Source organism: Ailuropoda melanoleuca, chromosome 8 (assembly GCF_002007445.2).
Source record: "Ailuropoda melanoleuca isolate Jingjing chromosome 8, ASM200744v2, whole genome shotgun sequence".
In the NCBI taxonomy this organism is placed as follows: Eukaryota; Metazoa; Chordata; class Mammalia; order Carnivora; family Ursidae; genus Ailuropoda; species Ailuropoda melanoleuca.
In genome coordinates this window covers 88208570-88233521 of record NC_048225.1, presented here as the reverse complement: position 1 = coordinate 88233521, position 24952 = coordinate 88208570, and the positions used below count along the sequence as shown (strand labels likewise).

At 45.0% G+C, this 24952-nt stretch overlaps 1 protein-coding gene across 3 annotated transcripts in view; it reads left to right on the top strand.

Moving 5' to 3' along the window:
- Nucleotides 1–24952, top strand: part of CACNA1E (calcium voltage-gated channel subunit alpha1 E) — a 493265-nt gene that overhangs the window by 106755 nt on the left and 361558 nt on the right. The gene's annotated exons all lie outside the window — the stretch shown is intronic.

The window sequence follows — 24952 nt, the reverse complement described above, 5'->3', positions numbered from 1 at the left end:
CATTTGATTCTCATTTGACACTCCAGGCTTATACCCCACCTAGGGGCTTTGTTTTGTCTTGGATGCCAGTGTACCTTCTGCATGTTTGCATGTCTTGTGGTCTATATGTCTTTAGCTCCTCTTCCTTAGATTGTTGAGTTGTTAGATGTCATTAAGTGCAAAAAGACTAACAATAGATGTTTTTTGATGGTGGCGGTCGTGGTACAATTTATTTATCTGGTTTCGGTGGATATTCTGGGTGGTGCAAAGGGAGGTAGATTCGCTGATCTCTGGAGGTTTTTTTCCTATGGTTGCCCAAATCTTTGCTGGTTCATCATTCATTCATTCAACGGGCCCTGATGTGAGCCAGATTCCTTGGATTCAGAGAGGAGTCAGGCATCCAGCCCTCAACCTCCTCCTATTGTTCACTTTCAAGTGTCGTTAGTCTTTAAAACCCTAAGAGCCAGGCAACATCCTAAGCAGCCATATTAACTTATGTTAATCCTCGCCATTACTGTACGGTAGGTACAGTTATCACCCATATTTAACCAGTGTTAAATATGGCACAGAGGCACAGAGAAGTTAGGTGACTTTCCCAAAGTCACTCCAATAATAACTACGTTGTTACTGTGATTTGATGATTCGAACCCTGGCAGTCTGGTTCTGGCATCCATACCTTGAACCACAATGGCACAGTGCCTTTCTTTCCAGTTCCCATAGTACTTAACTTCTACCTCAACCACCAGTTGAGGTGCCATGACAAGAGCACTGGCTTGGAGATGGAGAGATTTGGATCTAATTCCCAGGGTGACTTAACTAGTGGTATGGTGTTGAATAAGTCACCTCATGGCTTCAAAAAATGAAGAGGAGAAAGTAGATGGCCATGTGAATATCATGGAGCTCTGATAGGTGGTATTTCTTCATATTCAGAAGTATTATATTTCTCTGCACCTCTGTGTTGTTTTTCTGAGAGGATTCTGAACCACTCGAGGGCAGACTATCTTACACATTTTTCATGTCACTCAGTGCTTGGTCTAACTCAAGATTTCCTATAATACTCATTGAAAAACTAGCTTCACCATGGCTAGCAATGCATGAATAACTCTTATAACTTTCTCTAAGTTAAACTTTCACTAAGTTGAGGGATATAAAGGTCTAGTAGCAGCCACCTACTTAGGGTCATGGTGGGGATGGTTGGGAGATTATGCTTTCATCTGGGAAGGTCCATGAGGAGGTGAAACAGGGCAGACACATCAGTGGCTTGAAGGTGTGTCAACCTTCCTGAGTGGAGGAATTGAGAAGGAGGGGCCAGGAAGGTAGTAGGAAAGCCAGATAGTGGGGCACCTGGGTGGCTCAGTTGGTTGAGTGTCTGCCTTCAGCTTAGGTCATGATCCCAGGGTCCTGGGATGGAACCCCATGTCTGGCTTCCTGCTCAGCGGGGAGTCTGCTTCTCCCTCTGCCCCTCCCTGCGCTCATACTCTCTCAAATAAATAAATGAAATCTTTAAAAAAAAAAAAAAGAAAGCCAGAAAGCAAAGGGACAAAGAAGAGAGGTGTCTGTTCAGAAGAAAGGAGTCATCGTCTGTGTAAGAGGTTGCTGAGAGGTCAAATAAAATGAGAATGGAGAAGGGATCATTGGTTTCAGCAACATGGAGGTGACCTTAATGGGAACAGTTTCAGTAGGATGATGGGGCCAGGGCCCAATTTGAATGGGTTGAAGAGAAAATGAGAGATGGTGGAGACAGTGATGTTGTCCCACTCTTTATCTCTTAACACTCACAGCCTCATTGATGCAGCCTGTATGGAGGTGTCCATGGTTAATACCATCATGCCTTTTTTCTCTACCATCCAAAATCCATCCTCATATGGCTCTACATGCCTTAATCTGACCCACTTCCTGCTCCTTGCCAGCTCCCCAAACCCTAATATTGTACTATCTGGAACTCATGTTCCATCATGAGAAAAATTCTCTACATTCTCTTACCTTCTCTGGACATTTCCATAACCTTCTTGTTCTAACTGGTACCTGCCTCTCCCCCAAGAACATGGCTTGATCGGGAGCTGCCTCATATGGTGGCTGCCTTCCCTCCCATACATCCTTACACTCCTGAGACTGGAGCTGGGGTAGTTGTCTACTTGCTCATTATTGCTTCCAGACCATTATTCCTCATTCCTGTCCTAAAAGGCCGGCTTTGGAGCTCATGTCATCATGCAGTAGCACCAGCTACTCCTTCTTGTTGTAGCCATCTACAGACTCCCAGGCTACTCCCCTTCATTCCAGAAGGAATTCCATTTCCATTCCATTTTAGCCCTTGTTTATTTCCAGTCTCCCATCTCTCCTCTTGCCATCAGTCTTGGTGATTTCCAAATCCACTTAAATGACCTTTTCTGGACCCCAGCCTCTTGGATCCTTAACCTCTTCTCCCCGATGATTTTGCCTCCATGTTTGATGCTGAGACCTCACTTCCATGGCCTTTCCAGACCTTGTAACTGCACCACTCCAAAACCTCAGTTTCAAGCATCCTGCTCTCTGACCACCACCTCTTCTCTGTCCAGTTCACTCCCTCTAGTGCTCAATTCCCAAGATTCTTTAATCTCACATCCACAAGACATCGATCGTATTACTTTTTTGCTGCTCAGTCATGTCTGCAATCATGTCCTCACTTATCATCTGATCAAATTAAATTCTGTTGTGAGCACCAAAAATACTTTGCAGAGCACTGTGCTTAGAGCCTGACACTGGGCTCCATCTCACAACCCTCAGATCACGACGTGATCTGAAACCAAGAGCTGGATGCTCAACCCACTGTGCCACCCAGGTGCCCCTACCCAGCACTGTTATTAATACTTTAATTCATTTAATCCTTGTAACAATGGAAGGAGACTGGTACTGTTATTATCCCCATATTTGCAGTTGAGGCACAGAGAGTTTGAGTAACTTGTCCAAGAGGATTACTGCAGCCTCTCTTAACTAATTGGCCTTCCTGCTAGAATCTCTTTCCCCCACCGAAGCTAAGGATTCTTCTTTGTCTTTTTTTCCTTAAGATTTACAAAGGAATTGGAGAGATAGTACATGGAGTTTCCATCAGAGAGTCTTCAGAAATTTATCACATCAGTCCTCTGCCCAAACCCTCTAGTGGCTCCTCATGTCCCACAGAACAAAGTCCTTGGCATGGTCTTTAGGGCCCTACATGATCTCCCTCCTCCACCACTTGGACATCTCTCCCATCCCCCAGACATGAGCAGGCATCTTTGGCTACATCCCTTAATCTCTTCCCCACTCATTCTGCTCCACCTGCACAGGTCCCGTGCCATTCCTTGGTTATGCTCAGATCATTCCCACCTCAGGCTGTTCCCTCCACCAAGAATGCTCTTTCCCCACAGACTTGCATGACTCCCACTCACTTCATTTAGGTCTCTGCTTGGAGAGACCTTTCTGATCACCCCAAGTAGCATAGCATTCCCCTGTTGTCCTCTCTTTCTCTCTTTATTTTGGTTTTTTCAAAATCACAGCCCTTCCTGTTGTTATACACACATGTAAAGACACATGCACATACACATACACTGTATATAGATATCTACATAGGTATCTATATGTCTATGTATAGATATATAGATAGATAGATATCTCTTTCCACTGAAGTGTAAGCTTCTTGAAAGGAGGGACTTTGTCTTATCTTGAGAGTATATGACAATGTCTCGTATGTAGTTGGCTCACAATAAGTATTAGTTGAATGAATGATGAAGTAAATGCACTAAGGGGAATTGATACCCATTTTAGTCCACTAGCTTCTGGGGAAAGAGGTAGCTGGGTTCCCTGGGTTAGCTGTGTGGTTCTGCAGGTTGTTGACTGCCCAAGACCCTCCAGCTGAACAATCAGCAGAGGAAGTGGGGAGTCTATTCTCTGCCCTCCTTCTGCTCAGGACCCTGTGTCTACTTAGTGCACTTGGAAAGATAGAGCCTTCTCCTTTCTATCTGAGTCCTTCTGGTTTCTCATGACTGATGTTCTGTAGACAGGATCCTCCTGACACTAAGACAGGGGCAGCCTGGTCCTTTCTCAAGAACTGGATTTGCTACAGTAGGACGTCAGGAAGGGTTCTCTGCCGGGGCCCTGCCAGCTTCCTGCTCCTCCTTCAGCTGCAGCCCCTCCCAAGGCCCTGTCCACCGCCCACACAGCTGACAGCCTATGGCACACACACCAGCTTTACAAATCCTGCCTTCTTGGCACTGACTCAGGATTCTAGTGATGCACGAAGCAGGCTGGAAGCCAGCCTGGGAGGTTTCCAGAATTTTTTGCCTTTGGCTGGGTGAGCCAAATGTGGTAGAGGAAGGAGTTGGGAGGGTAGGAGGAGGCCTCAAGAAAGGTCTTTATTTTCCTGTGGACAGAGTATAGGTGATTTGGATGAAACAGAATTTCTTGTGTAGAATTCCATTTTCCAAAGAACTTACTGAAAGGTTTCCATAGGCCATTGTGTAAGGGCTATGAGGACTCCTTGGGTAACACTATTCCTCATGGACTGAGTTTTATAGCTTTACAAAGGCATGAAACCATGTTTTACTCATACTTTAACAGAAATCCCTCCAGCTTACCAAATGTTTTCATGTGTACTATCTCATTTGACTCTCACAAGGACCCTATGGACTAGCTATTATTATTATCCTCATGGACTGAGTTTTGTAGCTTTACAAAGGCATGAAACAATGTTTTACTCATACTTTAACAGAAATCCCTCCAGCTTACCAAATGTTTTCATGTGTACTATCTCATTTGACTCTCACAAGGACCCTATGGACTAGCTATTATTATTATTATTATTATTATTCTTAAGTGAGAGAGAGAGAGAGAGAGTTGGGGGGTGGGGCAGAGGGAGAGGGAGAGAGAATTTTAAGCAGGCTCCACACCCAGTGTGGAGTCCGACAAGGGGCTTGATCTCACAACCCTGAGATCATGACTTAAGCCAAAATCAAGATTCGATTGCTTCACCAACTGAGCCAAGCAGGCGTCCCTGGATAGCTATTATTATTCCTAATTTACAGAGGATAAAATGAGCCCAAAAGTCAGAGGTGGTGCAAGGTCAAAAAAACCATGTCTTAATAATGACTGTTACCATTTATTGAGCACTGGCTATGTGCTAGGTGCTTTACATGTATTATTTATTCTAATGAAAATCATAGGTACTATTATAAATAGTAGAAACATTTCTTATGGGACTATTATTGCATATGGATTTGGAAGAAAGGAAATTATGTGTAACTTTAAAGTCTGCGTAGGTTGGTACAACATACTCTAAAAAGAGGGAAGCCGTATTTCCATAATCATAGTACTTATCACACTGTATTGTAATTGCCTGTTTACATGTCCATATCCCCTACTAGACTGTATAACAAAGAAGTCTGGCTGCTCCCCATGGGTCTCCATCACTTGGCGCAGTGTCCGGCACACAAAGACACTTAATAGATATTTGCAAAATGAAAAAAAAATAACTCATGATTTTATACCCCAGAAAGCTCAGGCTTGCCCAGTATCACATAGCTAGTGAGGATTCACCCCAGGGCCTCTGACTTCAATGCCTACCTTGTTCCACTGAGGCCTTCTGCCCATATGAGCATCCGCCTGCAGTCATTACACAGTGGTAGACAAGTGACAGGAACCCAGTCATACTATTTAGGGTTGATTCTTGCCATGCTACTTGTAAACTATGGGACCTGGGGCAGACTGTAACTTCTCTGCATTTTTAGAAGGAAGACGAGTAGTAATACTCATCTTGCACATCTGTTGTGAATTTGGACCATGTTTGCTAGATCACATATGCTGGTGTGGGTCCTCAAAATGTGGATGAGCCTCAGGGTTACTCCTGGACTCGACTCTGCCTACATGGTCTCCCTGGGAAACCTCAGCCAGGCCCACAGATCTGCAGATGATTCCCAAGAATCCCAAGATTTCCCAAGGAAATCTGCAGATTTCCTAAGAACCCTTGACTCTTGTAGCCACATGGGAGGTTGGCATCTCCACATTGTGGTCTAACCAGCATCTAAAACTTAACATGACTAAAACCAAACTCTTGATTCTCTCCTGACCCAACCCAGAACCCCACCTCAGTAGGTGGCACCACTGCTACCTGGTTGCTCAAGCCAAAGGCTTCTGTTGTCCTTTATTACGCCCTTTCCTGTTTCTTCTGCTTCCAGTCAGTCGGCAAGCCTTGTCAACACATCTCCCAAACATGTTCCAAGTCTGAACACTTCTGCGTCCCTGGGGCTCCCGAGCTCTTCCAAGCTGCTGTCGCTTGGCCTCTTAATTTCCATGGCCTCCTAATTGGCCTCTCTCCTTATATCTTTGTTTTTCTGTATTCAAGAATGTGGCTGTTCATATAACAGACAGGAGCGTTTAAAAAAGATGTAAACCAAACCATGCTTCTCTGATGTAACTTCCCTTTGCACTCAGTATAATCTGAGCCCCTATCCCTGGTTTGTAAAGTCTTGTAGCACCTGGTCATGGGTGACCTCATCCCTGCAGCTCGCTCCCTCACTCCCCACAGTCCTGTCCACTTTCAGGCCAGGCTGATGCCTGCTATGTTTCTGCCTTGTCTCTCTGCCTAGAACATTCTTTCTCCAGATTTTTTGTAAGGTTGGTCCATTCTTGCCATTTAGACCTCAGCTTAAGTGATGCCTCCTCAGAGAGGTTAGTTGTCACCACATAGTCTAAAATAGACATCTGGTAAGTCTGGCTCCCATTGCCCTTGGCCACTGACTGTCGCCCCCCAACAAGAGGGGAAGTGACACACTGCCTGGTCTACTCCATAGCCTCAGTGCTGGGAGCAGTGCCTGACATCTGGGCTCTCAGTGACTCGTTGTCAGTGAATGAATGAATGAATGAATGCCCAAGGGGTAGTTGGTGTGGTAATGATTCTGATCTGGATGCTCACTTAGCCTCTGACAGCACCCTGACATGTTGGCGGGTCTAGTCTAGGGAGCTGGGGACACCAGGGGCTCTGGATCTAGACCAGGTCAGCCCCTGTGGTGTGGAGCCTCCTGGGCTGTGAAACCCCAGGTTGGTGAGGCTGCAGGTTGTTGGGGTACTGTCTTCCTTCACACCTCGGATCACCCCTGAGCCATGTGTTATTCTGCTTTGGGAAAGACATTCAACCTTTCTGAACCTCAGTGTTCAACCTCATTTTCATCCTTTGCTAGATTGTGGATGAGGACGGTCACCTTTCTGACTTGTGACGAACACCTAGAGTACTTAGTCCGGGGTTTGGTTGTTTTCCCCCCTTGTGTCTGATTCCTCACTTTCAGAAGCCCATCGCTCGCTATCTACAGCAGGGCGTCCGAGGTTCACTAGCACCTGTTGGTGCAGAGGCTGCAGCCAGGGCCATGGTCTGCTGTGTACATCAGTGGATCCCTCTGGTGGTGAAATGAGGACGTGCCCAGTGCCCGACACGCGGCCCAGAGTCAGGACACAGCAGCCTTTCTTGGTACGCTTGGTATTATGACTATTATTCCCACCATGACCATCGTTTAGTCCAGCTGCCTCATTTACAGCTGAGGGAACGAGGGCCCCCAGGACCGAGTGAGTGCTGGTGCTGTGCATGAGCCATTCTAATGGCAGGGTCAGCGGGCTGCAGTGAGTGATGGGGCCTGGGGAACTGGCCTGCAAGCCGCATCCCCTTCTCCCCTGTGTCCCGCCCACCCTGCGGACCAAGAGGGCTGGTAACTCAGGTGGCCAGCCAGTCTCACCAGCTTCCACGCCACACCCAGCGTCGCAGACCAATTCCCCCAGGAAGCAAACGTCCCAACCTTGAAGCTTTCCCATGGGATTTTAAAGCCAGTGGGCCAGTTTTTCTCTGAGCTCCTGAAAGGCAGCTAACCCCATGCAGATCTGGTCGGACTGAGTGGGGACATCATTCCACGTGCTGCCACTTGCTGGTAAAAGCAGGCAGTATTTGGTTTACTGGGATGCTAGTGTCTATAGAAATGCCATTGCCATAAAGGCGAGCGGGCAGAGTTTGTTCAGTTAAATAGGAATGCCTTGTTGACTGATCTGGTGTTTTAATACAATTTAAATTTGTATGCTCTTAGGAGGGGCAGGAATTCTTGAGGTCACCGCAGTCCCCATCACTCCCCACTGCCTTAGATGGGTTAGTTCACTTATTAGCCGTGGTCATTCTGGCCCTGAGGGCACCTGAGTTTGTAGCCCTGTTGAATCTCACCCCTGTGCTCAGAGATGAGGCATTTCAGGCTCGTTGGGTTGTAGTATAACAGACTTGCAGAAACCAGAACATATGCCAATGGAATACAAAAATCACGAGATTTCAACACACTGTGCTCTCACTAGCCAACAACACGTTTGAAAACCACAAGCCAAGTAGGGACCTGTAGCATATGCCCTGCCTGTTTGGAATTCTGAGCAGAACAGGAAGCCACCAAGAATCCAGAGAGCTGGGCTCCTTCTGGGAATTGACACAATTTGGGTGACTCCGTAGAGATTTAAGACGGGCCCTTTGGGGAAACGTCAACACACATCCTTGATTTTTTTTTTTTTTTTTTGGTCTGTCCTCCAGAGATTTGAAAATAAGTGTCTCTTTCTCGGTCCAGTCTCTAGTGACTTTCCTTTTCCTACATTTTCCTTCCTGTGGTTCTCTTAACGCTTTCTCTAGAGAACAGGCTATGGTGGTGCAGGTGGTGAGCGGGAGCAGTGGGGCTCCTGTGCGGGTGCCCAGCCCCTCACTCAGTGCCTGGTGATGCTCACCTCTCAAAGGGAACAAAGGCATAGTTTCTCTGCTCCTTTGCCAAAGCCACTGGGTGCCGTACAAGAATGCAGAATCCTTTCACCTTCTCCAGAGTGTGGTGCCAGGAGCTCGGGCGAATATTCCTCTGCTGTCCTGGCTCTTCCCTTCCAGGCTAAGCCAGGAAGGAGGAGGCAAGGGAGGAGAGTTTGTGACTCTGTAGCTCTCAGTCCTGATGGGCCCCAGGGGTCCGTTTGATGCCTGTGCTTCCTTGTTCAGCCCCATCAAAGTCTTGTCCCTGTTTTGGGGGGGCAGGTGAGCCAATCTCTCCTCCACTACCTCAAACTTGGCCACCTCCACTCTGCTGGCATGGGCCATGCCTGTGTATCTGCAAAAGGAGACTGTTAACCTCCTACACTATCCAGATCTGAACAGAGTCAGCCCCGTTTGAAGAAAATGGGAAAAACATCGCCCTCTAGTGCCAGCTGCATAATTTGTCACACTCCCTCTTTCTTGATACTTTTTCCTGTTTTATGATGCCTCCAAGTGGTCACTTCTGTGTACTGCAGCCACAAGCTTTTCTTGAAGAGTCACAACGCTGTGCAACTGGAACGGGCTGAAGCAGCCTACTGGTCACCCATCACATCCGAGGGAAGGACAATGAAGCCTGAAAGCAGAAGGGCCTCGCAGAGCATGTTGAGAGCCCTGAGGACTCGGGTTTCAGTCAAGGGCTACCATCTCCCTCAGCTTAGTGCATGGCCTTTCTGTCCAAGCAGAGCTCACCTGGAGGCATAGCTGCAGAGGAGTCAAGGGTGTTTCTCTCTCCGATGTGACGGGATGGATGGAGGGCCCCCTCTTCCTCCTCCGCTCTGTTCTTGGCCCCTCTCACCACCTCTCCTCTTCCTCTTTTGCTCTCCAAAACCCAGAGTGAAGGAGGAGTGGTAAATGTAGGGTCAGAGTCCTTTTGTGCCTCTCTTCCTTCCCTGTGAACCTCCATGCGGACTCAAGCAGTGCACGCATCCCACCACCTCACCGCACTGCTCCTGTCAGAATGTAGCCCTGTTACTTACTGATCTCAGGGATAGGAAATCCACAGCCCTTCCCAAATCTGTGAAGAAAATAGGGAGGCGTCAGGTAAATTCCCTCTTTGTTCTTAGAGTAGAAAAATAATATACAGAAAGGCTTCATTGGAGACCATGCTCTTCATGGTGGGGCAGTGCTGGCCTGACATCCCTGGTTCGGTGACATCAGCTTTCATTCCATCTTCATTACCCTCCCCCTGGCATCTTCAGCCTTCCCCAGGTGCTATCCATTGTGGTTACTCTCTGTCCTCATACCTGTGCGTCAGGCGGGTAAAACTTGTTCCTCTTTCTTTCCGGCATGAAAATGGAGTCAGAGTACTCACATAGGTCTGCATGTTGCATTTTTTTTTCTTTTTAAAAATAAACACTATATCATGGGAATCTTCTTGGCAGTTTCTAGAGAGATGTCCATAATGTGTCCGTAATGCTGCATAGTATTCCCTAGCACGGGAGTCCCTGGTCACTTGGCAATCAGGGGCTGCGCTGCAGTGACCCTCTTTGTTGGTGACTTCATGATGTGCACTCCCATTTCTGCAGCAGAGAGGCCCAGAAGCCGGTCTGCCGAGGAGGCTTTCCCACACTGTGCCCTTGCGCCTTGAGGATTGACCCTTCTCCCCAGCACCCCTCCTCCCATCTCAGCCTCAGATTGAAATGTGAACTTTTGCAGTCTGTGTTATCTCTCTGGCCCCATGAATTAATAATAGGCCAGCAGGAAACAGAGAGATGGAGTCATTAATAGTGTGTGCCCAGCCTCTCCTGGTTGCTAATTAGCACGCCTACAGCTTTGGTTTTATCCAGAGCCAGAGCAGTATTTTGGGGACGCTTGTGGCTCAGCTTGTGGCATCCGGCGCAGAGGGGGGACCCTGGAACCTCCCTGGGTGGGGGTGGGGGTGACCTTGCAAGAGGCTTGTTAAACTCGTAAGTTCCTTCAGGGAACCCTGTGTCTCCTGGTGGGGAGAGGAGACAGGCATGGGGGGGAGGGGCTTAGTGTCCAGGTGGTGCTGGCTGGTGTGGGCTGTTTTCGGGGCCCTGTGGCAAGTTTGTGACTCTGGTTCTGCTAACGGTGACTGACACTTGCTGAGCTGTGCTGGGTTTAGTTGTCTTACGGAGGAGCCCTGCCTCCAAACCATAGGCTCCCTCAGGGGGGAGGAGGCCCAGAAAGATTGCTTCGGCATAAATACTATTCTAAGCCTCTAGCCCTGTCCTCTTTCACAACACGCATACCCCCAGGTGGTCTAACCTTAAATCTGGCCCTGGCACAGTGCCACGTTCTTATAAGGTTGCTCAGGGAATGTTTCTGTAATGGAGACTGCCACCAAGGAGCTATGTGACCTGGCCAAGCCCGTTTACCTCTCTGGCTGTTTGTAATGTGGCTGAGAGGTAGCCCTCCCTTTGCTGTCTGAGGCAGTGTGGCCCCATAGTTCGGAGCACAAATTATAGGGCAGACTGCTTGTTTTCAATGCTGGCTCTAGCACCTGGAAGCTGGGTGGCCTTGGATAGGTCACTTCACTTCTCTGGGCTCCTGTCCCTTCATCCCTTTAACATGTAACTAATTTCAGTTTGATACTGAGGTGAGCTCAGTGTGAAAACATTTTGTTTGTAAGCTGTTTGACAGACTCCAGATGAAATCTTTTAGGCCACCTCCTGGGACTCAGCCCTCTTCCTTCCCAGTGCTCCCCCCCATGGCCCCATCTTCCCAAGCAGGCTGTGGAGCCACTTTGGGGCCATGAAAGCCAAGACAGAACCTCAGCCTCTGGCTGGGATGCAGGCCTGGTCTCCTCCGCTGCTTGGCCCTGCTTGCTGAGGGCCAGGCTCCCTCAGGCCCTCCTCTAGCTTTCCTCTCAGGGACATCTGCCCTCCTGCTTCACTCTGGGGCCTCTGTCCCACGCTGCTGCAGGGAGGGCGACCCTGCTTGCTGTGGACTGGGTTCCAGGAGGCAGGCTCTGAGATGTGGATTACTGTGCAGGGGGGCTTGTGGGGCACTTGGGATCCACACCTGGGAAAGGAAGGGAAGGTTGCAGGCCTAGGGTGGAAAGAGAAGTCAGGCTGTGATGTGTCTCAACTGAGGCCTCAGGTGGCCTCCTGGGGTGGGTGGGGGGTCTTCCAGAGTTGTCCTGAGTTGGGGCAGAGTGGTCAGACTTTTCTGTTCCCTCACTGACCAGTTATTGGTTGCAGACTGCCCCAGGAAGGTGTCATGACATTGGTCCAGGTAGCCAGCTTTAGCTAAGGTAGTTTCTGAGGTGAGCCGACACCCATGGGGGTAGGACCAGCAGTCCTACATCATAGCATCCACTGAGGTGCTCTAAGGGCTGCTGGCCTGGCAGCTCCTGCACCATGTAGAGGGATGGCTTTGTGATCCACCATGAGCAGAAGCACAGGGGCTGGCCAGAACCTTCCGGAACACCAGCCAGTCCCTGCGGTCCCGATGGGACTCTTCTGTTGTGAGCATGTGCCTCTTTGCTCTGACCTCTCCTCACACCTGTGGGGATGGTTGGACTCTCTCAGTGGCCCATCTGAGTCTTTTCTCACTTTGCCAGTGAGGCTCATCTGCCCCAGCATCCATGGCTGGTTCCATGTCTCAGGCTCCTTTCCGATGTTCCTGGCAGCAGGGCCTCATAGAAGCTGAAAGTCTTTGAAATTAGGTAGACCTGGTCTGTTGCTCGACAGCGTTGCATGTCTCTTAATCTTTACGGGATTGAGGACAACAACGTCTCAGGGTTGTTTTCGTCTGTGTATTTACCTTTACCGATGAGTCTCATACGTTCTTATGCTCTTGTGATGTGTTTAATATCATTTTCACTAGTGTTTATTATGAGTCTTGGTCTTCTTTCATCCGGGGTGCTGAAACAAAGTGCTGTAGACCAGGCAGCTTATAAACAACAGACATTTAGGGGCGCCTGGGTGGCACAGCGGTTAAGCGTCTGCCTTCGGCTCAGGGCGTGATCCCGGCGTTATGGGATCGAGCCCCACGTCAGGCTCCTCTGCTATGAGCCTGCTTCTTCCTCTCCCACTTCCCCTGCTTCTGTTCCCTCTCTCTCTGGCTGTCTCTATCTCTGTCAAATAAAAAAAAAAAACAAAAAACTTTAAAAAAAACAACAAGACATTTATTCCTCCCAGTTCCGGAGGCTGGAAGTCTGAGATCGGGTGCCGGCACGGTCAGGTTCTGGTGCTGCAGACGAGCTGACTTCTTGCTGGGTCCTCCCTCAGAGGGCGGAGAGAGAGTGAGCCCTCTGGCCTCTTCTTCTAAGGGCACCAAAACACTCATGGAGGCTCCACCCTTGACCTAATTACCTCCCAAAGGCCTCACCAAATACCATTCCGTTAGGATTAGGATTTCAACATAGGAATTTCAGGGAAACACAGAACATTCAGTCCACTGCATTCTCATTGTCCGGTTTCCCCCTAGCTGTGGCTGGGAAACAGCTACCATTTACACAGTGAGCTACCCAGTGACCCCATGTGCCTCCCTTCCGCTTGGTTTTAAAAAATACAGGGCTCTAGATTCCAACTCTGAAAGACTCCCATTCAGGTCCTCCTGGTTGGAGTCTCGGCATTGATAGATATATGAATGTATGTATGTATACTGATAAATAGACTTTTATAGTTCCTCAGGTGATTCTAAGGTGCAGTCAGGGTTGAGAACTGTTGATCTTTATCTGTGGCTACAGGGTGGGCAGGCACCTTTGCCCAGCCTTTGTCAGGAATGAGTCCCACTGTCTTTCCTGGGATACAGCAGATTGTCTGAGACTCTCTCCTGGTGACTTCCACAAATTCTTTTCTGGGACTAGGCTGTTCTTCTGGGTCTTCTAGAAGGTAATTAGGACTTCTCTGAGAGGTTCTGGATCTCTGTACCTGTAAACTAAGGGGGCAGGGCTTACTAGATGATGACTTACATCCCTTAGACTGAGTCTCGGGCTTAATGGGGGTGCAGAAATCTTACTGGATTTGAGTCCTGTTTGGATCCAGCAATTCTGAGTTAGTTGTCCGATCTTGGGTAAACTCTGAGCCTTCTTGAACTTCATTTTCCTCATCTGTAGGAAAATATGTGCCTTACGGTAGTAACATTACATTTCTAGACCACTGTACAGTTGACAAAGCACGTTCACTACCTCATGTAATTTGAGTGCATAATGACCTGGTGAGTTGTTATGGATAAAAGAAAAGGCTCAGGGAGATTAAATATCTTAGCTAAGATCACACAGCTAGAGCTAGGATTGAACCCACATTTTCATTTCCTTTACAACCCTGCTGAGGTTGGACCTTGCAATTCCAAGGTCCTGACTGTAAATAAGTAAAATCCAGGTAGCTCAGGGACTAAGAGACTGTTACAAAGTCTACGTAACACTCTTCTTTCTGTAGGTTTGGCAGTTATTAGTTTAGGCCTGGAATTGTGGTGACCTCATCAGGGTTATGGGCTCTTCCGAGTTCCCAGGAGACCTGTGGAACTCTCCCCACCCTGGAAACACACACTAGTACATATACAAACATCATGAACAATTTTGCCATTACTTCATTTTATTAATGTATTTTACATACATGAAATAGAAAAATGATATTCTAAAGAATGATGCTTCTCACTCAATTTTTTTCACATAGAAATACATGCCCACTTGCTTAAAAAAATTAAATCATGTAAGTAAAACAAAAGATATATTTAAGCTCTGCCTAAAAGTAACTTTCAACAGAAGATTGTTGTTGTTTGCTTTGAATAAGGAGACAAAATTGTGGAGTGATTTTGGATGTGACAGGGTGTATGTCATCTTTTCTCTCTAGCTGCTTTTGACTTGGTTTTGATGGCAAACAAGTATTGACCCTGAAGCTCAGAGCTGTGTAATCACATCATTTTGAAGACATCATGACTCTTAAAGTTTCCAAAAGGGGTTCCCCAAATAGGAATTCTTTTGAGAGGGCATTGACATGTTCCAAACCAGTGAGACCCACGGATTTACTGAGTGGCTATAACTGGGAGTTTCAAACAGTTCTAAGTTGAAGAAAACTGGCAGAGGTGATCCCTTCATGACTTGCTTCAGGAATCTGACAGAAATATCAATGACCCTGGGTGCTTGATGTTACTTGACAAAAGCATCTCTTCCATTTTTTTCCCTCTGCACTGAGCCACAAAGCAGCTCATTCATTTCCAGGGCACGTGTCTTCAGGTGGGTCTCTGTGGCTGCATTTGTCCTCTCTTGTTTGGCAATCTGTAGGGTTTTTCAAGATGAGATTTTTGCTTCAGGGCACCTGAGATTTGGCAATGTTCTGCTTTTTAAAATAGAGTGTTCTCATAAAATCATTTCATAATCCTGTGATGGACACATGTAAGATGTATTTGTGGCCTAGTGTTTTAGAAATTGAGTTTGACTTTTGAGTACAGTGACCCTAAGAACAAATTGGGGTCTTATTTTTCTCATTCCAGTACGTCTATGGGAGGCAGGCTGGGGCTGTTGAGGCAGTTCTGTGACGTCATCAGGGTTTTTCCACCCAGCCATCTTTGGTGTGGGCTTGTTGCTTCACGGTCCCAAGCAGGAGATCTGTGTCCAGCACTGTGGGAAATAGGGGAAGAAAAAAAAAGAAGGGCAAAAGGAAACATGATACTGGGGTCAGCCCCTTCCTGAAGAACTTTCCCCACAGCCTCTACCTAGTAACTTCTGATTGTATATCCTTGGCCTGATCTGTATCACATGAATTCCTTTAGGTGAAAAGCAGGATGGGAAGTGTAGTTTTATTAGTGGAGGACCTAGCTGTTCCTTATAGAATCAGGTTTCTTTCAGGAAGAAAGGAGTAAAAGGGTATTGGGTAAGCAGTTCTCAGCTATAAGAACCTTGCAAAGCAAGAAAAAGTGCAGCATTGCCTCTTTATGTTTGGCAATCCAAGTAAAATCAAAGCATATGTAAGCCTTGCCTTATTGTGATTTTCCAACTTAAGCTAGATCCAGTGTAAACAAAGAATATGTCCCCAAACAAAATGGCAGGATCTAGTTTAATTTTTATCAGCGGAAAACTCTTCCAGACTTCATTCCATGGTGGTGGTTTGGACTGGACTGTACGTGGTGGACTATAGAATGTCCTACACCACTCTGTATTTGCTTGGGTTGAAGCAATACATGAATGAAAGCATTTTAAGAATGTTTTCACAAAGATAGTTTTGTAAGTAACAGAAAGAACATTGGGGGAAGAAAATCCTTAGTTGTTCCAAGTTTCCCAAACATCAGATGACAATAACCTCAATTGTCTACAGAAACGAAGTACACCATTTATATGTCCCTGAAATCAAACATGTGATATGTAGATTGGGTTAAGAGGCAAGAGGACTGCATTGGGTGATAAGAACTGTGAGATTTGGTCTCACCTCTTTCACTAAGTAGCTGTGTGGAGTTCATTAAATAGCTCTAGCCACTCACCCTCTGTAGCTTCAAGTTGGTCATCGTTAAATGAAAGGGCTGGTCTAGATCATGTTCAGTTGAAATATTCTTTGAGCCACAAATGCAGGCCACCAAAGTAGTTTTCAGATTTTTAGCAGCTATATTGAAAAAGTAAAAACAGGTGAAATTAATAATATATTTTATTAATCTGACATATCAAAAATATTGTCATTTCAACATGTAACCAATAAAAAATTGAGGTAATTTACATTTTTTTCCTGCTAAGCCTTTGAAATTGGTGGATAGCTCCCAGTTGGTGGACTAGCCACATTTCAAATGTTCAAAGTACATGTGGCTACTGGCTACTGTGTTGGACTCTGCACTACTCTGAAGGAGCTCCAGTTTCTTTCAGTCTGACTATTTTGGGATTCTACACTTGCGTACTCAAGTTTTGAGTATCCTTTCTATCCTTGAATATCCTTATTGTCCTTTCTGACTTAGTCTCTGAGTGTCACAGCTCCTTCTCCCAAATGGCCATCCTACCTGTGATATTGTGATTTATAAGAAAAATATTCATTTGGTCATTCAGATGACCAAAATCTATTACTCATATATATTTGGTGTTAGTCTAATTCCCAGCTCACAGCTCCTAAATGGAATTTCCTAAATGATGAGAGTGATAAAGGTGTCACATGTTATGTTAATGAAGTGACTTTTGGAAAGCATGTAAGGATGGGGGCTGTTTGCCAGGAAAACCAACCATGTGATTAGAGAATTGGAACTTTCAGTCCCACCCCAACCTTCTCTTAGGAGAGGAGAGGGGCTGGAGATGAGATCAGTCATTAATGGCCAATGAGTTAATCAATCACGTCTATGTAATAGACCCAAAAGGACAGTGTTGGGAAAGCTTCTGGTTTGGTGAACACTTGGAGATTGGAGAGAGTTAGTGTTCCTGGAGAGGGCATAGAAACTTCCTGCCTTTCCCCATACCTTGCCACATGCATCTCTTCCATCTGGCTGTTCCTGAATTACATCCTTTTACAATCAACAGTAATCTAGTAAGGAATTTATTTCTCTGAGTCTTGTGAGCTGCTCTGGAAAATTAATTGCATCCAAGGAGGAGGTCCTGGGAACCTGTGGTTTATAACCAATAGGTCAGAAATACAGGTAACAACCTGGATTTACAGTTGGCATCTGAAGAGTGTCTCAAGATGGCAGTCTTGTAGGATTGAACCCTTAGCTTGTGGAATCTGACATATTCTTTGGGTTCATAATGTCAGAATTGAGTTGACACCCAGATACCAGCTTGATCATTGGAATTGTGTCCAGGAACTTCGAAGACTACCCTGGCATGGAACTCACTTCCCTTCTGGTGTTGCGGGGGAGGGGACCAACACTTAAGTATAACCTGTCTGTCATCTTACTTCACCTCTCTGTCCTGTGTTTGCTTCATTTGTAACTACTTCCCCTTGCTGCTTTTTCTCAGGTTAAGTGTATGAGGACTTTCTCCACACGTCTGGTCTTTTTTTTTTTTTTTTTTTAATATTTTATTTATTTATTTGACAGAGACAGACACAGCCAGCGAGAGAGGGAACACAAGCAGGGGGAGTGGGAGAGGAAGAAGCAGGCTCCTAGCGGAGGAGCCTGATGTGGGGCTCGATCCCATAACGCCGGGATCACGCCCTGAGCCGAAGGCAGACGCTTAACCGCTGTGCCACCCAGGCGCCCCTCCACACGTCTGGTCTTAGCCCAGCCCTGGAGAAACCCTATTTGCAGCCTTCCAATCCTTCTTATCTGGGCTGTTTAACATTCTATGAGTTTTGCTTCCCATTGCCTTTAAAATTGTCACTCATTTAAAAAAATGCAATGATATAGATTTTTTTCTTTCTCATTACAAAAGACATGCTTATTGGGAAACAATTGGAAAATAGGGAAAGGCATACTGAAGAATATAAAAATCGCTCAGAATCCAATCACTCAGTCCAAACCCTGCTAACATTTGGTGTGTTTTCCCCTCTGGTCTTTTTGTAAGCATTACATATACATACAAATGTGTTTTTAATTTCTTTGTTTTCCCAAAAATTGAGCTCTTACAGAACACATAGTTTTCTATTTTGTTTCTTTTACTTTTTAAATATCTTGTGAGCATTATCATGATACCATAAATGTTGTTTGAATACCTGGTTTGTAATGGCTAAAGGTTGAAGTTCAGGGAGAGATTTGGGTGCTATTATGCTGCCATTAAGCTAGGGACTCAGATAAACTTAATTCCCGCCCTGCTTCTTACTTATCCTCCCCGAAGAGCTCTTGACCAAGGGAACTACAAATATGAAGAGCAGGAGCCAACTGTGAAATAAGGAACGACCATATTAATAGCTCAGTAAGCACCTGAAACAAGCACTTCCACTGGTCATTGGTCTAAGTGAGGCTTCGTCCCCATCCCTGGAATCTTCAACAATCTATCCAGGTGGGCTTGTGAAACTGATTTGGATTTGACTTACATGGCTCCATGAGGCTTTGGGCAGATTACTTAACCTCCTTGGGTATTTCCTCATCTGTAAAATGAGGATGACAAGAGTGCTCACTCCATAGAGTTTTGTACAGATTACATGAGGTGAACATATCATGTGCTTCTCACAGTACCTGGTAGATTGTAAATGATCAACAAATGTTATTTTTACCATTTCCCTGTCAGTGGACACTTATGTGGTTTAAACATTCTTCACTATCATAGACTAAAAAATGTGTCAATATTCAACAAAGAGGTATCAAGTACTTACTGTGTGCCAAGTATCTTCCTGAATGCTGGGAATTCCATGGGATAACCATGACAGATGTCTGACCTTGTGGAGTTTAAATTTTAGAGGAGAGGCATGATAAGTAAAGGAGTAAGTTCAGGTAATGGGGTGAACTAAGGGGTGGCAACTTCAGGTAGGGTGGTCAGGAGGGACCTTTCTGAAGAGGTGACCTGAATGACAAGGAGAAAATCTGGGAACGGTCAAGTTGAAAGAGTGAGAGTGAATGTGGGGAATTCAATCAAAGTTCAGGAGCAGTGAATGAGCAAAGAGGGGATGAGAGGAGAGAGACTGGGGGTTGGGCAGGGGCCACCTTGTCGTGGAGAGCTTTGGAGGAGAGGGTAAGCAGGGTGGGTTTTATTGCAAAGTGTGAAGGACACCCACTGGAGCATTTCATCAGGGAGAGTGACGCACATTGAGTGGTGTGCTGATCCTGGCTCACGTGGGCTCCTGAGAGCCAGGTATGCCTCTCTCTCCCGAACTAATTGTATAGTGACATCACATGTTGATAATTCAAAATGGCCACAGTGAGGGTATTTACACCACAGAAATTTGTGGCAGATGCTACAAGTCAGGGCTTTCATCCTTCAGGGAGTCAGTTGTTAAACATTTACTAGCACACCACTGGAACAAGCCGATCTAGGTTTTAAAAACACTTGAGCTACTCTATGGAGAATGAATTATATGGAAGTGCTATGGCAGTGAACATTCTGGAACATATTGTTTTGACTGCAGTTTTGAGTATTTCCTTAGGAGAAATTACTAGAAGTGAAATGAGTGCATAAAAGTATCTAATTGTTCCCTACTGCACGTTTTCACTGATTTATATTTCCACCAGCCATGAGAGGTAATTTTCCTGTACCCTTATTGATACTGATCACTAGCAAAAAAAAAAGAAAAAAAGAAAAAAGAAAAAACTAAACCTGTTAGATGAATAATGGTATCCTATTTATTAATGATTAGATGTTTATTCATCATTTATATGTCTTCTTTATGGATTTATCCATATCCTAAGCATCATTATAAAAAAATTGACTGTATTTTTCTTCTTGATTTGTCAGAACCCTTTTCAAAAATTATAATTAACTACTTGGTTAGTTAAAATTTCAATTAGCCAACATATAATACATCGTTAGTTTTTGCTATAATGGTCAATGATTCATTAGTTGCGTATAACACCCAGTGCTCATCACATCATGTGCCCTCCTTAACGCTTATCACTCTTTATGCGTTAAAAGTAATAATTTTTGCCATTATGTTGCAAATATTTTCCTTAGTTTACTCTTTTAATTTTTTTAGTATATAGAGGTTTAACATTTGTATGGAATAGATCTATATTGTTTCTCCTAGTGCTTTCATGCTTAAAGAACTTTTCTCCATCTTGAGGTCAGAGGAATATTCATTTATGTTTTACTTATTTTTTTTGAAAATACCTCTTAAATCCATCTGGAATTGATTTTGGTTTAAGATCTTAGGTAATAATTAAATTTCATTTTATTCTAAATGGCTTACCAAATTTTCTCAGCACTTGTTATAGAATACATATTTCTTTCTCCACTGATTTTTAATGTTACCTGTATCGTCATCTACAATTTTGTGTATAGTAAGGTCTGTTTCTGTCTATGTTTAGTTCTCTTGATCTACTTATTATTTCCTCATTATCATGCTGTTGTAATTTTTAGCTTTATATTAGAATATTTGATAAGGCAGGGGCGCCTGGGTGGCACAGCGGTTAGGCGTCTGCCTTCGGCTCAGGGCATGATCCTGGCGTTGCGGGATCGAGCCCCACATCAGTCTCTTCTGCTATGAGCCTGCTTCTTCCTCTCCCACTCCCCCTGCTTCTGTTCCCTCTCTCGCTGGCTGTCTCTATCTCTGTCAAATAAAAAAAAAATCTTAGAATATTTGATAAGGCAACATCCCTTTAGTACACTTTAGAATCGCTTTGCAACAACATAAAAACTTAGAATTTGGCTGAGAATTGCAACAACCTTTTATTGGTTTAATTAGAAAGGACATTTATAGAAAGGACATCTTAGAACTTGGCATTTATTGAAGACTTCTCTTACCTTTTGCAGTCAAATGTTATAATTTCCAATTTCCTCCCTTTAGCCAAATCCTATTTCTATGTATCTTGTTAAGGGATTCTTTTTCCTAGATAAGGTTTTTATTGCTATCATAAGCACGATACTTTTTTTCTGACATGTTATTTCTGGCATGTAGGCAAGTTATAATATTGCTTATGTATTTTGATCACTTCTATTAGTGTCACAGGGAAATCTAAACCTATAAACAACTGTCTGATCTGACACCATCTGTCCTCCAGCTCCTGCTTCTTCTCTGTTCTCTGTCCCCTGGGCCTCCTAGCTTTCTTTGACTTCCTCCAACACCCAAAGTTCTTTGTTTTTACCACTTTGTGTGGTCTGTTCCTCTTATCTCGGACTTCCCAGTCTCTTCTCTATGCAGATAATTCCTTTTTATCCTTCAGGTCTGGGCTCCCATGTCCTCTCTTCCCAGAGGACTTTATTGATCACCCTATCACTCTTATTGTCATTACTTACTTGCAAGAACCACGACCAGTTATTTATTTATTCCCACTGCTCAGGACAGTATCTGTCCCCTAGTAGGCTCTCATTATATATTCTTGGAGTCAACTAATACATCAGACTACCTTTCTGAACTCTCAAATTAATGAATTCTCATAGAGTCAAAGGAGTTCTTTTACTTGGAATGTCCAGGATTGGCTTATTCCAGGTTCATGGTATTTCTGGAGTTGGGATATATGTAGTCCAAAGAGTGCCATAATTGATAACAAAATATTATGCAATAAAATTATAGCTAAACCTCTGTTACCAATGAACACACAAACAACTAATAACTTGTGCTAACTGCACAATCAAGTGAGACTTCCCTGTGTGCTCACCAGTGGCATCTCTGACCAGCAGACCACCCCATCCCCATGTGCCATGTGTGGTCTTGGATCACCACGGCCTTTGCTTCCCTGGACGTGGCTGCTGGGTGTAGGCCCACTTCTGCCAGTTACATTTCTACACCCACTCTCAGTCTCAGCCCTTTGTCTTCCTGTGCTCTCAGTGTCTCTCTCTCCACCAGGTCACTTACACCTGTTTAAGGGCATGCTATAGAATCTCACACTAAAAAGCAATCCTCCCTTGACCGCATACCCTTCTTTATTCTTGGTCCTGTTTTCTCTGCTCTTCTCTGTGGCAGAACTCATCAAGAGCTGTCCATAGCTGTCCCCATTTTCTCATCTGCAGTTCCCTCCTCAAGCTACTTTGATAGGCTTGGGTTTGCTAAAACTGCCCTTGGTAATTTCCTGAGTGGCATCCATGCTACTGCATTCTCGTGTCCCTTCTCCAAGTTTATTTTACTTGTTATTTGGTACAGCTGACTGCTGTCTCATTCTTGAAGCATTTATTTCTCTGGGCTTTTGGGATATCATGCTCTTCTATAGTTTTCTTCCTAACTCTGTGACTGTTCCTGGTAGTTTCTATTGCTGGGTCTTCGTCTCTGCTATACCCCTAATGTGGGTGTGCCCCGGGGCTGGGTTCTGGCCTTCTCTTCTCTGCCCATACTCAGCCCCAAGAGCTCATTCATTCTTGTGGGTTTATGTAAATCCACATGCAGATGACTTCCCCATTTATAGATCCAGCCTTCATCTCTCCTCTGAGCTCCAAAACCAGCTTCCTCCTTGACACCTTAACTCAGGTGTCTAGTAGGCATCTTTACCTTAACATGTTGTCCACACCAGAACTTTCGACTTACCCCGTCTTCCAATCTGTTCCTCCCCGGTGTCTTGCCTGCTCCACAAATGACACCACCATCTATAGTATGGCTCCAATCCCAGCTTGTGTTAAAGAGTTAAGGAAGGCGTGTGGTGGGAGTAACAGCTATGTTCCCCAGGGGTGCTGTTACCAGGACGTGTCCTTTCTCTGATCTGACTCTTCTCATTTTGTAGTAGATGTTTCAGAACGCAGTGTGTGCAGCCAGCTCTACCCACCCACCACTCCTACTTCCTTTCCCTTCTTAGGAGTTTTGGACTCATAATGGCTCTAGAAGCAGAGGCACAAAGGCTGGAGTGGGCAATGGTATTTGGTCTAACTCAAAAGTTATACCCATGCAGGAGAAGGTTGGCCTCCTGGTTTTCTGGGTAGTGCAACCCCTGGGTTCCTGTGATGTACAGCAGGAATTGTGGGTGATCGATGGGGCATTTATGGAAATTCTTTCAGGCCAGTAGGTTTATTCTGTTCCAATTCCAGTCTCAGCCTTTTTTTTTTTTTAATGTTATTTGTTTTTGTCCTTTTTTTCCCTCTATTGTCATGCGTATTTTGGTGGGGAGTGGGGGAGTCTAAATCAAAGACTGTCAGTCAGATGGTATTTTAAGCTAGAAATCCCCAGAGAAATGCAAATATAAACAATTTTGAGAAACTTCTTTATACTCCTCAGGATGGCAAAATTCAGAAATTTGGATAATACCCATGTTGGCCCTGATGTGGGGAGATGGGAACTTTCATGTACTGCTGGTGAAGACCCAACTGGTACAATGATTCTGGAAAGTAATTTGGCAGAATCTAGTGAAATGAAACGTGGATGACCTACAATCTAGAAATCCCACTCATGTATTTATATCCTAGAGAAATTCTTTGCATAGGCCTGAAAGGACAGCCATGCACAGAGATTTCATTATTGTATCTCTTCTAAGAGCAGGGGTTAATGGCAACCTAAGTGCCCATTCCAAAGGGAATAGATAAGTAAAGTGTGGTGGGAGCAGCTGTGGGACATGCAGTAGAGAAGCAAGAGCCTCCAGGCAGCAACGTGGATGGGTTTTAAAGACATTGTTGCGTGAACAAAGAAACCAAATGAAATTCATAACATAATATGAATTAGGTAAGTGAAAAACATCCCAACATCTTATGTTTTAGAAAGATAAATGAATATTTAAGATTATGTGTTAAATGTGTCGGAGAGGGTGGCTGTGCTGGGGGAGGTGCTTGAAAGGGGTTAGGGGATGAAGAGCGAAAAGCCCTGTTGTCCTCTGAGCCATTTCAGGAATAGGGAATAAGAACCTGTCTAAAATCAAAGACAGGAAGTTCAGATTTGAGATAATTTTCCCTGATGAATTTCAGAAAGCTAGATTTATATTTCCCCAATGTGCTGTCTTTTCTTTGAAGAACCGTCTTTAAAACCCCAGGCCAGGACTAGTGTGAGTAGGCCATGCCTTTGCTAATGGCAGTTAGGGGTGGCCTTCGTCTCCTTTCTGCCCCCGGACTGCTCCCAGTTGCAGAAAATGTAAAACCACTCTGTATAGTGAGTCACCCTATTGTCTAAAGATTGAGCACTTACAGACAGAGATAGCACCCATTCACTTCGGTGTCCCCAGCACCTGGCTACTGATTGGCAGTGAATACGTTACCAGCACTGCTTACCACTTTTAATTGCATCCCTTCATTGGCAACTTCCCTAGTATATACGCTTGCCTCGCAAGTGGTTATCAAAGTATTCTTCCCACCCTCCACCCCACGAGTCAGGTCTCACACAAAGGGACAGTATGATACTATCTACCACGGGCAGAACATGTCATCTCGTCACAGGTTAAAAGGATAAAAATGGGCTTTCCTGAGTAATGGCTAGGTCTATTCCCACAAGAAGATATCTTTTCCATGTAAGAAATACCTTTGTGAAATTCTGTTTAAGTTCTTTCAATCTCACAAATATATGTTGAATGCCTACTAAGTGCAAAGGAACGGAACTCGCGGGGGCCATTCCAGTGAGATGACCAGAACGCTCTAGAGTGAGCAGTAAATAGATGGTGGTACATTGAGTACAATCCTTTATGCAATAGTAGGAAGAATAGGAAATAATAAGGCCTTACATTTATAGAATGCTTTATACCTTTCAAAAGTACTTGCATGTCACTTATCTCAGCATGGTTTGGTGACCACAATCTCAGGCAGTACCTGTGATCAGGTAGAGATTTTCTTTTTTTTTTTTTTTTTTTTAA